The sequence below is a fragment of the Physella acuta genome, unplaced genomic scaffold (genome assembly GCF_028476545.2).
Source record: "Physella acuta isolate Inbredline_101_S28 unplaced genomic scaffold, ASM2847654v3 ptg001137l, whole genome shotgun sequence".
NCBI lineage: Eukaryota > Metazoa > Mollusca > Gastropoda > Physidae > Physella > Physella acuta.
In genome coordinates this window covers 51,595-68,079 of record NW_026732654.1, presented here as the reverse complement: position 1 = coordinate 68,079, position 16,485 = coordinate 51,595, and the positions used below count along the sequence as shown (strand labels likewise).

The 16,485-nt window shown below is 35.0% G+C and overlaps 1 long non-coding RNA gene across 2 annotated transcripts; it reads right to left on the bottom strand.

Annotated features, from left to right (window-relative positions):
• Positions 1–12,974: 12,974 nt before the first annotated feature.
• Positions 12,975–14,445, bottom strand: LOC131956222 (uncharacterized). Of its 2 annotated transcripts, XR_009388947.1 has the most exons (4): positions 14,328–14,445; positions 14,042–14,184; positions 13,583–13,702; positions 12,975–13,105 (listed from the first exon to the last, which is right to left on the bottom strand). It is a non-coding gene; the product is annotated as an uncharacterized LOC131956222 (long non-coding RNA). The 2 variants fall into 2 exon arrangements; XR_009388948.1 differs by lacking the exon at positions 12,975–13,105 and having other exon boundaries at positions 13,525–13,702.
• Between the last annotated feature and the right edge of the window lie 2,040 nt (positions 14,446–16,485).

Sequence of the window (16,485 nt, the reverse complement as noted above, 5' to 3'; positions counted from 1 at the left end):
TTGCATGCCCCTACCTAGGACTTTCGATTTCCACCCCCCCCCCCCCCGCAAATTTATTTCCAACCCACTTTGGCGCCCCCTAAGGTCGGCACCCGGGGACATATATCCGTCCCTCGCTACGCCTCTCCTATAAAACCCCCAGCTTGTCCGCAAACTGAAAGATAGAATACTAATAAATAATATACCTAACAATCCGCATCCGCACAATTTGTATTCACATTTTGCTAATTATATTATTGCAACACTAATTCCTTCTAGGAGTTCCGTAGGTTTGCATTCACGTGTTTTTTATTAGTGTAAGTTTAATTTATTTCTAAATTATCTCCCTTGTCAAAGTTAGAAAAAGAGTTAAATTAATTTGATTTTTCTACCCTACTGTTATTACGTTATTAAAATGTTTCCACCTTTTCAAAGCATAAAAAAGAAAATAATATTTGGCATTAATCTTTCTAATATGTTTTAGCAGTTTGCGTGTTTTTAATATTTTCTTTGAGTTATGCGAAAGAGAAAAAACAGTGGCATTTATAAAATAACCTTATGCCGTTATATAAACAAACTCTACTCTGTTACTGATAGTAATAAAATTTGAACAGAGTTATGCTCCCTTAACGTCCGCTATGTTTGATTAGTTCTTGAGTGTCCCATTGGGCACTAACCCCGGAGATGAAACTACGTCATGAACGGTTCGCTGTGGGTGTTTCACTTTTATAGTACTTACAGGTTTACGACGATCGTTATTGTAACGGGTAAATGATGGCTGCCAAGCATCTTCCGCTGTATCGTGTACAAAGGTATGGTGTACACGATACCAGTTGAGGTCCTTGGTATTGTACATCTCGCAAAGATTCAATAACGGGCGTGTAAGCTTGTGAGTAGAACACCCACAGACCATGGCGGGCCACAAATGGCGTCGTTGCACACACCGGGCATATTTAAACTAGACTACCCGTCATCCGTTGGATAACTGTGGGTTTCGGGGGTCATCCATCAAAAAACATATCACGTCTGTCACTCATAAATAAATAATGTTTTAAAAGAACTAATAGTTCAAAATCACGAAAATCCCAAGAAAAAAATACTGAGTCACACCATAGAAAGTAATGTAGTAATGTAGATCCTGAAATATTTACAGTATTTCAATTGCAGTAATTTGCAACGTTTAAAGACAAACATTGGTATATTTTAAGAAAGAGAAAATGCTGTCACACTTAACAGATCTGGTATATTTTGGCTTCATGACAAAATTGAGAGTATGATGTCAATTGAGAATCATTCCTTTTCCTTTAGAGTTAATAAGAACTACTATTAAATATTTAAAAAAATATGTTAAAAAAATGAATCATTTTTATGAATAAAAAAAAAGAACGACCCACTATTATAAATTTAATAATGGCTACGGCCAAATTACATGTTAGGTGAAGGGGAAAACTGAAACATCTATAAAAAGACAAATACTATTTAGAAGAAGAGATCATATCTCTCATGAATAAATAAAATTGTTTTTAACCAACTTCTTTAAAAGGAAATTTAAAACATGTAAAATCACAAAATTATTTGCAAAAACAATTTTATTTGAGAAATAGTAATTTAAAATAAAATTAGTTTTACATAATAAGTTCAAGTATCAGAATCACAGAATGTTGTTACGTCAGGAATGTAGGACATTTTTTCCAAAAAATTTTGTTTTCACAAAACAGGAACAAACGATAAAATCAGTAGCGTACGCAGGGGGGGGGAGCAGGGGGAGCGGCTGTAAATCACAAGATTTCTTTTCATGGAGCAATTAAGCATTGTTGTACTAGTCTAGTAGTGTCTACGTTTACAACACGTATTAACAGCTGCATCAGTTTGCCATTCTAAAAATAACCATTACGACGCATTGCAACGTTTAAATAGCCTCTACGGGTAGTACCATTTGGCAAGAGGGGTGTTAAGTTTAAAGCAACTGTATAATGTATTTGTTTACGAATAATTGAAAATAGAAATTTTTATACATAAAACTTCAAAAATAATTACTTTATATATATATACAGTTTGAATCGTGTGATTAATTTAAAAAAAAATACAATACAGAAACAAATACAACTGATGTGGCACCTCTTTTTAAACGTCATCACGATGAAGTAGTAGTATTCTTACAGTTTGGGCGATAGTGATTACGATTCAAAATTATATGAAACAGTTACAACCCCCCTCCCCCATGGACCCCTCTGTAAAAAAAATATTGTCATAATACCACTGCTACTTATTTAAATCTATTTCTGTAATATATATTTGTGTAATATATATTTGTGTAATATATATGTATGTTTAGAACAGTCATTAAGGCGGCGGCCTTAACGGGGCTTCGGAATAATGCCACTGGTCCGACCAAACTCATGTCCCCCCTAGTGGGTGCGGAATGGCCAGTGGCAGATAACAGCAGCTAGAGGGTTTTGATCTGGCGGAAGGCCCCCCACGATCAAGCTGGGTACCAGGCGGTAGGACGACGTCCCGCGTCTGGTGGGTGGGGAAGGAAAGCCCGTTGAGAGCCCACGGAAGTAGCGACCAAGGTGTGGGAAACTCTCTCGGGGTTTGCCACACTGAGGCCTGCCTGGCTAATGGAAGTGAACCTTCTGAGCCGGTTTCCGTATAAGGAAGGAAGGAAGAACAGTCATCTAAAAACTGACGTTATGTTCACTCTGAGTTGGTTATCTCCTCCCCCCTCCCCACACCTCACCACTACAATTGTGTAGAGCGACATTAATGTCACACCTAGGTATACAATGGGTCGGATAATTAACCTAAAGTGACCGGACAGTGGTGAATGAAGTTGAAACCACCCCCCCCCCCCCAACCCACCCAGAACTGATCTATTAAGTACATGTAGAAAAACGCGTAATGATGTACCAAAGTACCATGCCGCCAGAAAATTTGCTTTTTAAACGTAAAACTGTGAATATTGTTTTTGCAATTACCAGTAAAAGGGTGTGTGAGCAATACAGTGATCTAACGCTTACCTATCACTATGTTAAAAATGATCTTTAAAGAACACAAAGAAGCAGTAGTTATTTAAAAATATATGATCTGAACTAAAAGACCGCTTTTAGTTAAATGTAGGCTTTTATTCCGAATGGTTTTCTTTAGAATCTAAAAGCGTGGTTTTATACCAACTCTGATTTTTAAAACTTTCATTATGCTGTAATACTTTAGCATTTATGATGACGATTTATTAAATTCTGATTATAGACAAAAACATTTTGTAAACACGAATATTGTTAAACAATTTCATTATATTCTAAAGTAATTATTTATTTGTTTTGACATTTATAATTAAATGTGTAGATATATACATATTTAAAGAACACAAAGAAGCAGTAGTTATTTAAAAATATATGATCTGAACTAAAAGACCGCTTTTAGTTAAATGTAGGCTTTTATTCCGAATGGTTTTCTTTAGAATCTAAAAGCGTGGTTTTATACCAACTCTGATTTTAAAAACGTTCATTATGCTGTAATACTTTAGCATTTATGATGACGATTTATTAAATTCTGATTATAGACAAAAACATTTTGTAAACACGAATATTGTTAAACAATTTCATTATATTCTAAAGTAATTATTTATTTGTTTTGACATTTATAATTAAACTAGAATACCCGTCATCCGTTGGATAACTGTGGGTTTCGGGGGTCATCCATCAAAAAACATCACGTCTGTCACTCAGAGGCGTAGCGACCCTTCCCGGCGCCCGGGGACAAAGTTTTCGATTTGAACCCCCCCCCCCTCAAACTTTTGATGTGCACCCCCCCCCCCCCACTCAAACTTTCGATTTGAACCCCCCTCAACCTATCAATTTATTTTTCCAAACCATTTTGGCGCCACAACATATGTCCCCCCCCTTCACCCCTCCACCTCCCCACCCCCCCTTCCCCCCCCCCGCCTCCCCTCCCCACCCCCCGCCTCCCCTCCCCACCCCCCCGCCTCCCCTCCCCACCCCCCCGCCTCCCCTCCCCTACCGTCCCCACCCCTCCTCGGTACGCTACTGCAGTGTCACTTATCGTCACAAAAAACAGACCCCACATTCAAAAATATGTTTCTTATCTTTTAAAAACACCGAAAACACCGATTTCGGCCTATCCCTTCATATACTGACGTCACATGTGACCTACTCAACTCTACTTCACCTGCCCAGTGTCCCGCCAAGTCTCAGACAACATGTTTTTATCGTTTAAATAACGATTCCAGCCGAGCATGTCTCTGACCACACTATCCTTTCATATGCTTAGGACAAAGAAACAGATGAACTCTACTTCACCTGCCCTGTATCCTGCCAAGTTCAGATAGGCAACTTTATCATTCACATCTAAAAAAAAAAATTGAAAAAAAATATCATTGACATATTGGTCTAGAACCTGTGCCACCCACATGAGAGCGGGCTACGCTACCAACTTAGCTATTTTCTCGTGACGTCACAAATGAATTTTTATACTATACTTTTGAGTCTCCGCGCATAGATCTAGAGATCTTTAGATCTAGAGAAATTTATTGTAAAACTAAATGAAAAAAGACAGTTTAAAATTGATATAAGTGTTGGAACGTAATAAATACAGCAAACGGACGTATTGTTAAAGTTATGACCGACAGAAAATTAGATTTAGAACGCGTTAAACTTTTGAATGGGAACACAATTTTCTTCAAAAGACGCCGCCATTTTATTGTACTAAAGAGTAAACAAAAACCTGTGACGTCACTATTCCCACAAAGTTTAGTCAAGGTTTTAACATTTTAAAAAAAAATGGGTTATTCTGCGTAGGAATAAATCAATAAATTAATTAACGTCTTTAAATAAATTTGTGATTAACAGTCTGTCTGCATTAAAAAATTATTCTCTACCTGCATACCATTTTACAGCTTTCCAGATAGAGTCGAACATATCACAATTTTCGATCAGGCAAACAAATAAATATTCAAACATGTAAACAAAGTTGACTTTTAGTAGTATATAGATGTGTAGATATATACATATTTATATTAAGAGAGTGATTATTTCCCCTATTTCACTTGTCTTAAATAATTTCCCAGGAATTATTATGTAAGAAATTTTTTTACAAGAATTACAAAACAGATTGTGTTACGTTCATTGGTTTTGGTTGTAGTGTGTATATATATTTTTTTGTTTAGTTTAATACAATTTTTGTTTTGTCGGCCTACATTGTGTGTTTTATCTTATTTATTCAGAGTGCTTCTTTCAATTTATTTTACATCATAGCGAAGTAATGACATACAGCTAGTAATTATATATATATATATATATATATATATATATATATATATAATACACTTATGTAGAACGTGTTAAAAATTCGGCGCCTTTTTTGCTCTTTTCGCTCCCCCTACAACGAAAACCTGGATACGCCTCTGGATAAAATGTATTAACTAATAACATGGCAATTTATAACAGTCCTTTTTTGTAATTTTCACACATAAATACAGCACAAAAATTATATTTTGAGTACGATTTTTATTGTATTTTCTGTCGGAACACACATCTTAGGCCTCAAACACAGCAAAAGTTGCCGACATGTCATGCTTCCTCATTCTTATCTATGGTCATTCAGTACCCCACACAACAACTACTAGATCAGCCGATCATACACTATTCAGGGGCGGAACTACAGTGCCGCCAGACCCCGCAATGCGGGGGGGCCCACGCCATTTAGGGGCCCACGGCCGACCCTAATAGTTTTTATTATAGTTTAAAAAAATCTAATGTTGTTGCAATTTTTGACTTGATGTTCGTTTTGTAAAACGATTACCATAGCTGCGGTTTGATTATGTTTATTCTATAGACGCCATCCCCACGCTCTTGTATATTCTTTTTCCCTTTCTTTTTAAACCACTGTGAAAGCCAAGTCCTCTCTCTTCTACAATTAAACTTAACAAAGATAAGCAAACGTTCAAACCATTTCCATGACTTATTTCCCTTTTTTAAATAGTCAAATTGGGGTGCTCATAAGCTCCTTTTAATACATTTGTACTAAACAAATTAAAAAGCAATTATTTCTCTTACTAAATATTTTTTCATAAAGTTCTTACTAAAGAATGACCTTGTATAAATAGGAAATGCATTTAAAATTAATAATATAAATACAAAAAAAAACATAAAATAATCATAACACGAGACACCATTACTTCTACAAAGATTTCATGTTTTATATTCTTTTGGCCATATAAATGTTACGAGAACCCATAGCAGATAAAATGAAACTGATTGTCTCAAAACACACTAATGCAGGGGTCGGCAACCTTTTGAAGCGGAAGAGCCAAAAGTTACAATTTTCAAAATGTCCCTGGTGTTAAAGAGCCACTAACAATGTTTTATTTCAAGTATTTTATATTTTGATCAAGATTATCAGTATTTGTGAAAAGAGCTGGAGAGCCGCATCTTGACATCAAAAGAACCGCATGTGGCTCGCTAGCCGCAGGTTGCCGACCCCTGCACTAATGCACTTACACACATGACGTTTTGTAGTAATTTGTTTTAATTGAAAAAAAAAACATTTTTCTCAAAACTCGAACAGGCCACCTATGCTCTGTTCGTATTTTCTGTTTGTGTGTGTGTGTGTATATATATATATATATATATATATATATATATATATATATATATATATATATATATATATATATATATATATATATATATATATGGGGGGGGGCTAAAAAAAAATTTGCGGGGTGGCCATTTTTTTCTAGTTCCGCCACTGACACTATTCTCAACGACACTGTCGTTGAGTGGCTTATCAACAGTGTCGGTATATAATAACGCTATAGATTTTTTCTCATTTGATTCTGTCGTTGAGACTCTAATTATAGTTATAAACTGTAAAAACTAGCTAACGGAATAAAACCATTTCGATTAATTAATCGCTTAAAATATTTAATATAAGAAAAATTAAACAACCATTCATTTTACAGAGCTAATAATAATTAATATTATAAAAAATGTATCTTCTATCTTTAAAATTGAAAATTAAATTATTTTTAGCAATATAAATTAATACAGTGGATTGCTGAATTTAATTGTGATCATAGTTATGATTAATTTTAGAGATTATATGATTAATTTATATTACAGAATATTGATTATTCGGTATAGAAAACATTAGGGTAGAGATTACTAAACGATATAATATAGGATTATGTAATATAGAATATATTAGTATATTATTATAGAATCTAGATTCTAGGCTATACAACAAGTAATACATGATATGATTGCAAAATAGAAAAAATACATAATATAAAGGCCCATTTTGTAATCGAATTTAAGACTCATTTCGTTTACAATATGTTATTACAAATATAAAATTGTAGAATAAGTAATAGCTATTTTTATCGAATTTATACATAGAATGTGCCATATAATCTTAAGAACATGATTATGTAGTGGCGTAGGTACAAGGTGTGCCAAGGGGCTATACCCCCCCCCCCCCGATATATATATATATATATATATATATATATATATATATATATATATATATATATATATATATATATATATATATATATATATATACATATTTACTGTACTCAAGTAGTACCCCTAACCAGAGGCGTCACAAGGTGGGGGGCGGGGCTGTGGACTGCGCAAGGTGGCAACATTTCGGGGGTGACACCATGGCGAAAAATAGCAAAATATATTGAAGAAGTATGCATTTTGCCAGTTCAATAAATGACTAATGAGAGTTAACTGTACTAATAACTGACTGCAGATAAAAAAATATATACAATTAACTATGCACGTTTAAAAACTATCACCCAGGGGGGGGGGGGGTGAGGGGAGATGACACAAACGGCAAAATGTACAGGTGAATACATGCTTGTTGAATTTTTGGATAACAGATTTGCTAAGCGACGACCAGAGAGAGGCTGATACCAAAATCTAATAATTTACGATGAAAACGATGCTTTTTTTCACATGAATTAATAGGTGGATTATGTGCAAAATTTGACGCCATTGGGGAAAATGGGAAGTCACCAAATCTAGTTTTATATATATATATATATATATATATATATATATATATATATATATATATATATATATATATATATATATATATATATATATATATATATGCATATATGCATATGTAGAATTATGTATATTTCTCTCTATGTATATATATAATGAAGTTTTGCTTGTTTGTTTGTGGGTTTGTTTATGTCCTCTATGCAGCACTACACCTTTCATCCTATGGCCATGCAACTTAAGTTAAGAATACCACTGGATATATTTCACAAGCACGGTGCCCCAGCAGGGCGCGAATCGATTCTTCCCTATATAGGGTATATATACGAAAAAGTAGATTGCGGTTTAATCCCGTTCATCCGCTCGCCATAAAACTTCAGGGGAGGTTAGAGTATAAAATTCTTTTTTTTTATTTTAACAGGGCGGCGCTCCTGGAGGGTGCAATTTTTCTCTACACAGTTTGTAAAAAACAAAACGGATGCTGTTTTAAATCGTTCATCTGAGTGCCGTTAAACTTTCGAGAGTTAATGAAAACACTCACGAGAAGGTTTCTGCGAAAACAAAAATTAAAATTTATTATGGGCGTTTCCCTGAAGGGTGCGATTTTTGTTAATAAACGGCTTGGCGCCCGAAAATCCAGGGCGGCGATATTAAAACTTGAGCCTTCTGCATGGGGGCTAAGGTAAAAAAACAACAACAGGCGCAGCCGCCGGCGCCCCGGATATTACGTAACCCGAAGCGCCCGGTGCTACCATGTGAACACTATGACGCCTACGTTCGTTTTTTTTTTTTAATTTATACACTAAAGACACGATGGGCAACAATAATTGTTGACTATATGGAATCAGGCGCGTCTGCCGGCGCCCCGGCAGGATGCGATTTGGCGCCCTGGGATATCCTAAGGTTGTGTTAAAGAGCACTCTACAGTATTGACTCTGTGGCACACGACATTCGATGACAATTCGTTTGACCCGGTGCGCCCCTGGCTTCGGGAGGAACACTATGAGTTTTAAAAGAGCGCCCTACAGTAGGGAAACTTGTGTCTACTGCACCACTGGCGTGTGGTCTAGCGCCTCTGTGTGGGTCCCTCATAAACAGTATTGCGCCTACGTTCGTCTTAAAGAGTGCGATACATTATGGATACAATGGGCTACTGTGTGCGGTAGAATTTGCGCCTCAACAACTATGATGAAAGCAATATAACACCGGCTTTGATTACATTTAAATTGTTTAGATTTAGAAATCAATGTCAAGCGTAAAAAAATACGTGATTGCTAATGTAATTATGGAATCCTCTTAAAATATTGCGTCAGTCTGTCTTCTGAGACCGCAGCAACGCGCGGGACGGGTACGCTGGTTTAATATATATTTCTTCTATAGAAATAATTCTCTTCATGGATACCATAGAAAACACCAAGCGGTAAGCGCCCCTAGCAGCCCCCTCTCTTTCTCTCTATCCCTACCACCCCCATCCCTACATGGTCTGGTGAGCTGTGGTTCAAGCTAAATGTTTACAATCGTAGAGCCGGGTTTAGTGACAGCTATTAGGGGCAGATAATTTAGTTTGAAACTATTTTAAACTTAATGTAGGTAACTCAGAGGGGGCTGCTTTCACTGGGAGGGGGGGTAGGGTTTGTGGGAAAGGAGGGTGGGGAGGGGAGGTTATCGTCCTTAACGAGCTACTGATAGTGTTTTAAAGCAAATATTTTCAGTGGCAGTATTGTTACTGTCGAATTCACAAATTATGAATTACTGAAAAGTAGAAAATGAAACAACTAAATAGCGGCGTATGATAGCGGCTCGTAAGATATAAAACACAATGTAAATACCTTTGTTATACCTATGGAAAATAATAATATGTAACATGGATTCCTGAAATTTTGCCCTGTTTTAATTTTTAACGTTGGGATCCTCCATCAACATCCATACTCTCCTTTAGTATGTTCAGGCTTTTTTTTTTTTCATTTATGGGAAGGGGTGATCGGAAAGTGTGACGACACATTTTTGCTTTCATCCGTTATTTCGGGCTTTAAAAGGTTGCTTTTGGTATTAATTCATTTATTAATTAATGTTTATCGAGGTCAGTACATATTATAATAAACCGGGAGTGATCTCCCCTAAACTTTCTCGAATATTCTAATATAACACTACGGGGAATGGCAACTCGGGAAATAGACATGATTTTTAATCCACTTTAAATACTTAAACTTTTTAAAATAGAATAAAACCTCGTAGAAAAAAGAATTGCACACCAAGTGAACGCCAAATAAAGATGTGCATAATAGTGCGCAACATTATTAGTACTTTATAAATTTACGTGCGTTTTTTTGGGAGATATCGGAAATAGCGTAAATTAGTACTTCCTGTCAACGGAAATTACTCAAAATTTGACAGAAGGCAGAGAATTAGATTTTTTACTTACATGTGAAATTTCATTTATCTATCTGAAATAGTACTCAAGTTATAGTCTTTTGAAAAATTCAAAGTAGAAAAAGTACTACTTTCGGTTATCGGAAATCGCTCAAAAGTTTATACGGATCTACGATTTTGATAAAATACTTATATATGAAATTTCATCAACCTAGCTGTAACGGTACTCAAGTAATCGTGTTTACACACAGACACACACAGACACACAGACATACGGACAAGATTGCACAATTATGTTTTTCCGTATCAGTGAGGTGTAAAACGTCGAGATTTGTAAAAAAAATCTCGATTTTTTTGCACGATTGCAAGACTTTCTCTATACTTCGTATATACGAGAAAGTAAAAATGCAGTTTCAGGGGAACGGCGGAGGGGGTTATGTGTTGAGGTGTGGTGTTTTTAAAGAGAGTGGTGGTGGGGGGGGGGGGGGGGGGAAGCGAAGATCTGGCTTTTTGTGAAAATGTGTTACAATTAGAGAAGGGGGGTTGGGTGCAAAATCGTCTGAAGAGTGAGTCGTCGTTAATGGGTGACCACTTTATGATTGTATATTGACGTCACCGTCATTTTGGGCGGTGGCTTTATGTGACGATATGTAACGAGAAAAAAGAGGGTTGAGTTAATGGCGTAGCATTTATTTTGCATTTTTTAAGGATACAAATAATAAAAACACTGCTTATTTTGTTTTACATGTGTGACGACATTGTGTTAACCAAATGTGTTGAATAGTAGGCCGTACAGATTATTAGTTCTCTCCCCCCCCCCCCTGAAGCAATTATCCCCTGTCATTTACCCCCCGCCAAGAAGGACATCCCCCCCCCCCACGGACACACCTCTTAAGGTACAGCTGGGGTTAGGGTTATGGTTATGGCTAGGGTTAGGGTTAGCGTTAGGGCTAGGGTTAAAGTTAGGGTTAGATTTCTGGCCAAGGTTAGGATTATGGTTAGGGTTACGGCTAGGGTTAGCGTTAATAGGGCTAGGGTTAGAGTTAGGGCTAGAGTTAGAGTTTGGGCTAGGGCTAGCGTTCGTGCTAAGGTTAGGGTTATGGTTAGCGTTAGGGCTAGGGTTAGAGTTAGGGCTAGAGTTAGGGTTAGCGTTCGAGCTAAGGTTAGGGTTAGCGTTCGGGCTAAGGTTAGGGTTAGGTTCAGAATTAGAGTTAGTGTTATGGTCAGGGTTAGGATTAAGGCTAGGATTAGGGTTAGTGTTATGGTCAAGGTTAGGCTGAAACCTAAGTCTAGAGTTGGTTTTGGTTATGTGTTAAGTTTTAGGCTGAGGTGAATGCTTAGGGTTTGGTCATTTTTTTTATCGATTAGGATTAAGGACATACATAGGTATAGAGTTAGAGTTAGGATCATAACTTGAGGCCGGGGGGGGGGGGGGGGTGGGGGGGGGATTCTCCAGGGGGGTTATTGACAAGGGGTAATTGCCCCGGGGGGGTAAATACGGGAGGGGGGTCTCCTCCGGGGGGGGGGGGGGTAATTAACGGGGTGGGGGCAATGTCATGTAGCCAGGTCCACTATTAGAAAGCCAAGATTCCAAACTTTGTAGCCTTATGTAGGTAATCTAATCTCATACAAGTTCTTGAAAGCAACATCAAAGACGAGAAATAAGAAGAGCCATCGTTGTCGGCTTATTTAACAGGGAAGTCTTAGTCTAAATCAATCCACGACAATGTCTTTAAGACAATAAACCTTAACTTTGCTTGAAATAACAATATCGTTCTTCATTCAGTCAAACTCAACATTATGGCTTCACTGAACTTTGTCATTGAAATGCATGTGTAGTTTGAAATGTGTGTCTGTTAAAATTGTGCAGTTGATACCGAATATATCCAGCCTTTTTCTTCTTCGTTCAGCTGCTTTTCTTTCTGGATTTCTTTTCTTATCCTTTTTAAATCCAAGAACAAGTGTTGTATCCCCAAGATAGGTTGCTATCCCCAACTATAGAGCCTCATCTACACGGGAGATTGAACTCAGGACTTCTCGGTTTAGCAACCACAAATTTTACAAGTTCTTGATTTTGGTATTGGCGTGTCAGTTTTCTTCTTTATTTAGTCGACATCTAAAGTTAAACAAAAACAGTTGCCTACCTCAGCAAAAGTCAATGTAGGCCAATTATGGCCAGTGTAGCAATAAGCAACATCAAAGTTGATTTGGATTCCATGCAACACTCATTCCATCCATACTTCTCTAGTGTGGAGGTCTTTATTATTAATATTATCCTGTTTGTTTGATACTTTTCTTTAACTTAATAATAATAAACATAGGCACTTTTTGCCTGGAGTACAAACTGGGTCACAGTATTCTCTGGTAAACAATTATGTTATTTTCCAAATATGTGCTCAGCTAATAGAAACAGCATTCCTAGATTGTTTTATTTTTAGTTTTTTTGTTTTTTTAAAAGGCTTCAACTGTTTTAATGTCAAATTGTGCTGGGAATACTATAACTACATACTACACTTTTCAGCTTTCAATCACTCGCATCTTATGTACACAGTAAGAAAACCAAATACATCAAATTTTGCGAAATAATTTATTTATCAAACCTGACAATAAAGCCAAAAATGAATATATCAGGATTATTGCAATTATCGCCATTTGCAGATTCTTGTTTAACTATGGTAGATGGAAGTATTAGTTGCCTTTCACATCACTTTTCACTTCCTGAAACAAAACAAAATGATTTTCTTAAAAATCCATCTGAAATAATAACATTAGCAAAAAAAAATCTTTAGTTTAATACATCAAAACAAAACAAGAAAAAAGTGATTGAATGGGATGAATCATGGCATAGATATCTATAAATTTTTTGCTTTAGTGATAAAGGGGGAAAAATGTAAGTTCTTTTAAGTGAAACATAAGCTAGAGAAATAAACTATTAGGCCTAATTTAAATAATTTAATTCCTTTCTCCCAAAACACTACATGTATCCCTAAAAAAAGGAAAACTTAAAATGTATCAATATTTATCTTGTGTATAAACTCTTCTGTAGATCTAGTGCAGGGGTCTCCAAACTACGGCCCGCGGGCCGGATGCGGCCCGCGAGGTCCTCTCAACCGGCCCGCGGAGATCTTTTTTCCACGGAAAAAACGTTTGTTGGTGATGGCTGAGGAACTTTGCCCAGAAAAATCAAAGACATGCCTGGAAGAAACTGGCCCCCGAACTGAAATTTGATAGTTAATGCGGCCCTCGGACTGAAAAGTTTGGAGACCTCGATCTAGTGTATCAGCTTGACGCTCATTAGGTATGCCTAGTTCCTGTTGAGCAGTTAAGACAAATTAAGTAAATAATTCAAATTTGTAAGACCAACCACTAAATGATAATGTAAGATATATATATATATATATATATATATATATATATATATATATATATATATATATATATATATATATATATATATATATATCATATTTTGCAAAACAAATATTTAAAAAGATATAGAATTATTTATAAAAATACATATTGTATCAATCATCACAAATGACTTGGTCTTACTAGGTAAAATATTTTTTTAAATACAATATTTATACAAATAAAAATCTATCTCAATCAACATGTTCAAAATAAACCAAAGTAAACTTGTGATAACTTACCTGATTCAAGTTTGAGAGGATTCACCCACTTCTGGCCACTAAAGCAGATTAGATGCTTGTATTAAAACCCTTGTGATATACTGATTGCAAATTTTTTCAGTTTTAGTCCTGGAGATCCATGTTGTAGGCATAGACTGTTATATCTAGTATAAGTATAATATAAATATTTAAAAAATAAATGACACTAAATTATATTTATCATCATTGGAAATAAAAGTGGTACAATAAAGTTATAAAAAAAAAACAAATTATAAAATTTAAAGCAGCTTATTAATAAGTGTCATACCTTTTCCTGCTTTTATGTCAAATGTAAGAGGTAATAGAGAAAGAACATCTTGTGTCATTTAGTATGCTGTAGTCTTATTACTGGTAAAAATCAGATCTTCCCTTTTTTTTGGGTGAACCTGTAAAAGAGAAATTACAACATGCATAAACACAATGAATTTCATATCTAATCCTCAACTAGTTATCACCCCAATCCTAACCTCATTTTTTTAAAACCAATTTCTAAATATGTTTTCAGAACAAATTTATGTTAAGTCTACCTATTTTAATTTTCAGAATACTAATAGTTATCAAAACTACCTCCAGTTGAAATAAAAAAAAAATACCTTTATAAAAACTAAGGTCAATGCAAAGACTTCCAAATTAACGATAAGTAGGCTTGTATAGATATTGTATATAATTACTAGCCCAATAGTATTACTCTACGACCAATGTATAGGACAATGTATCAGACCTAATTCCTATAATTAGGCCTACTAACTATTAAATAATTAATATATCTAACAGTAGGATAATTACAATTATGGGCCTTAGCTGACATAGAGAGCTGAATACTTAACAAAACATTTTTAAAAATTATGGTAAGCTAAGTGAGTTGAATTATTTTATTTAGATAGGCCTAGGCTATAATATACTCTATATAGTGATAACCGCAGAGTAGCATATAATCATAATTTAAAATTAAATCTATACGCAACATTAAGCCTCTGCCTTGTTGCCTAATTAAAAACTAAAGCCTATTAAGCCTTTTCCTAATAAGCCTTTGGCCTAATTTAATAACTTAGCCTATATAATATATAAGTAAGCTAAACTACTTGTAAGACCTAATAGACTAATGACTAAGAGAGTGCAGGCCCCTATCCGATATTATATATTATATAATATATGCTCTCGATATCATAATATCTAACACTGATTACATTAATTTACATAAGGCTATAACATCTTAACTCTAATGGCTAATACTAATACTATTTCTACTAATAAAATAGGCTTGGTCTAGTTTTAACTTATGACAATTATAATATTTTTAGTAGATGGCTGAGCCTTAAATTTAAATACTAAAATAGATTTAGCCTACTATCATACTACTATGCATATTGTTGGTCTAATTAATAATTTATTTTTCATTTAGAATTTTAGATCTCCAATACATAGGCCTAGGTCCTAAATAAATTATTTTTATTTTATTGAGCCCTTAATGTATAAGATATGATCTGTTTTTTTAATAAAAATAAGCCTATACAATACACACATTACATTTTTGTTCATTGCTCATGATTCTCAGTCTGAACTAGTGATTTATCTAATATCTAGTACTACTTTAGGCCTATTTAATTATTTATTAGTAGGCTGAATAAAATCTAAAGCTATCCTTTATTACTATATTGGCCTATATTATAGGCCTATTATTCTATAATTAATTTATATTTTCTTTCAATATATAGTAGATCCTGTGGTACATCAACATTCTAGTGCCTCGACATACGAGATTTTTTAAATACGCGCAGTTGAGTGAGTAATCGCTTTGAGTTACAAGCAAAATTTGAGATACCAAATTCTGTGGCTTTCACAGTTCATGGAAAAGAAATACCCCCAAAAAGATGCAAATGATTATTCATCGCAGCTATTTAATTTTAATAATATGCGTCTTACTCATATTTGCAGCATTATGAAAGGGAGAAAGAAATTAACTTCCTGAACAAGTTTTATTTTAAGCTACCAGCACATAAAAGTGACTTAAATAAAGCAGGGCAAAAAAAGAAGAAAAAGCTGTCACGAAAATTAGAGAATCTAGGTCTTACTTAAGCTAACGTAGACGTAATAATTTTATTTAGTATTAGTATTTAGGCCTTACGTGTTAAGTCTTAAGCGCCAAGTGCAACAATGCTCAGTGAATTTTAGCCATGTTCCATTAAGTTTAGGAATAATGTGTAGGCCTAATGTGTAGCTTTAGTAATTTTTAGACCTAAGCCTAAGCTTGTACATACATGATACAGGTCTAGATCTAGATCTACAAACAATTTGAAATAGAAGAGATTTAAAATTGAATAGATCCAAAAGGACAGCTATGCCACGGAAATAATTATCTTTCTATTCTAGATCTAGAATCTATTAGATCTAGATCTCTAGTGTTACTGAAAAATTACTAGATCTAG